Source organism: Hordeum vulgare, chromosome 3H (assembly GCF_904849725.1).
Source record: "Hordeum vulgare subsp. vulgare chromosome 3H, MorexV3_pseudomolecules_assembly, whole genome shotgun sequence".
In the NCBI taxonomy this organism is placed as follows: Eukaryota; Viridiplantae; Streptophyta; class Magnoliopsida; order Poales; family Poaceae; genus Hordeum; species Hordeum vulgare.
In genome coordinates, this window is record NC_058520.1 from 374,176,965 (window position 1) to 374,179,483 (window position 2,519).

A 2,519-nucleotide genomic window follows, 5' to 3' on the forward strand; every position below is an offset into this window, starting at 1 on the left:
TACTGGCGACTAGATCCTTGTTGCAGGTTGGAAGATACTGATATATCTATTTCAATTTGTTGATTGATGGTTTAAGGAAATGGCACTGGTCCAAATCTTGCACATTTACTGTTACTTCTATGTATAAGTTTCTTGCTTAGGTGTGGCCCAGCTTTCATATCTTATTGGGATAGCTACATTTCCCTGGCCGGGTATTGCGAAGGAAGGAAACACCTTGTCCGAGTCTGGCGATGCTAAAGGATGGATTAAAACACTCATGGATCCTATCTGTGTTATTGCTGCTTAATGCCCTATTTATAGCGATCTAGCTTATAGCTAGGAGTTCTAGAAAGATAAGTTGATGCAGCCCTCAGGGATGGAGTGCCTAAACTAACCTTCCTGAACAGAAGTAGCAGAGGTAGAAGATATGTAAATCATACCATCAAGGGGAAATGCACTATTGTTATGCTTGGGCCAGGTTACCTGATCAAGGGAATATTCCTATCGGAAGAACAATAAAAAAATAAGGAGATAGTCAGTTGGCACTTTTCACACAAGAACCGCTTTTCGTATTAAGCAAGGGAGTCGTAAGGAAAGACCTCTGCGTAGCTATCAGAACGAATTAATGAACGAAATAAACGAATTCCGGTGAAACCAAGGCGAATTTATGAGCCAACAGTGGGAAAAATATGCCAAGTATTGAGATGCAACATTATGAATGGTGCGATCTGAAGTCTTACTATTTACTCAAAATTGACTCAAATGGTCGACTGAACTTCACAGAGGACTAAAGCCGGGAACTTAAACTAATGGTTTTGCCTTTCCACTTCCCAATTGACTCTCATAAAAGGCTAGGCTACCTCTTCACATCGCACCTGATCCCGAATCATGTGCTCTGTTCAGGGGATCAATAGTGGCTATTAAGCTTTTCCCTTTCTATATATTCTTGAGAATAAGTAAATACCATCCTTTTTCCTATTAGCATCTCTCTATCTGACAGTAAATATTGCTTTCAATCGATCAGGCACTAGGTTATTAAAGTATGGATATGCCATATAATAAGGGAAAAGGCCTCAAGTTTTTTTAGCGCAAAAGAAAAACCGATTCCAAATTTTCTATTTCCCGACAAGTCTATGAGAGTCCTACTATGGATCCTGTGATCTTTAGCTTGAATGGTCGTGTTTTTATATAATTAGGTCTTTCTTCTGAGCTCTTCTATTACGGTAAGGAAAAATCAAACCTATCACTCTCAAAGAATGGGTAAAAAGAATTCAAGCTAGGGGAGCCTACACTCTCTAACTACCTATACTACGCCCCCATTGATTGGAAACCCTCGGGGAAAATGATCCCATAAACAAAGGAATTATACAGTCCGAAATAGCAAAAAAACAGACTAATTCGATTCTAAAAAATTGATAATAGATATTTTATTTTTCTCAAATTGTCCCGGCAAGGAGAGATATTCAATATTTGAATCAGATTGGATTTCGTAGTATACCAATGTGAGCCAAACTATTACTATTTCATCTAACTTGAATAACCAAGGACTAAATTTGACTATGGATTGTGATAACTCGAGAAGTTTTTATTTGGTTATGATCCAAAAAGAAAAAAAGAATGGTTTAACAAGCCATGAGAAAATAGAGTAAAGTAACCATACGTTCTGTTTGCATAACGTGTATACGCCACGCCATACAATCAAAATAGAAACATGGGACGATTCCCGAATTTTGAATAGATCCATGGGGATGAGAGAAGTTGTTGTTGAGAAATATGAAATTGGAAAGGAAGTCAAACTCCCTATGGAACCTGTGATCGGTTGTACCTGTACTTTAGTGATACGAAAACTCTCTATTCACTGAGTTTCTGGTCAATAATAAGATTATGTAGGAGAGATGGCCGAGTGGTTCAAGGCGTAGCATTGGAACTGCTATGTAGGCTTTTGTTTACCGAGGGTTCGAATCCCTCTCTTTCCGTTTCTGTTAATTCACCAACGTTACCGACCACAATGAAATTTCTAGTAAGAGGAAAATCCGTCGACTTTCTAAATCGTGAGGGTTCAAGTCAAGTCCCTCTATCCCCAATAAAAAGCCCATTTTACTTCCTAACTATTGTACCAACCTCTATTTTTCATTAATGGTTCAAACAAGATTCACTATCTTTCTTATTCTACTCTTTCACAAACGGATCCGAACTGACTTCTTTGGATCTTATCACATTCATACAAATGAACATATTATAGTATAGGCAAGTAATCCCTATTATTAAGTAAGTCATTCACAATCCATATCATTATTACTAAGTCCAATTTGAGAATACTTTTTTCTTTTTTAGTCCCTTTAATTGACATAGATACAAGTACTCTACTAGGATGATGCATAATAAATAGTCAGGATAGCTCAGTTGGTAGAACAGAGGATTGAAAATCCTCGTGCCACCAGTTCAAATCTGGTTCCTCGCACAGAAAAAAGGATCTGGAAAAGAAGATAGGAATGGGGCACCAAGGAAGGATTGTAGGTAGGGATGCCCTTAGATCCGTT

At 37.9% G+C, this 2,519-nt stretch overlaps 1 non-coding gene across 1 annotated transcript; it reads left to right on the plus strand.

Annotated features, from left to right (window-relative positions):
* The first annotated feature begins 1,868 nt into the window (after nt 1–1,868).
* Nucleotides 1,869–1,955, plus strand: TRNAS-GGA. Its single transcript has one exon. It is a non-coding gene; the product is annotated as a tRNA-Ser (tRNA).
* The last annotated feature ends 564 nt before the right edge of the window (nt 1,956–2,519 follow it).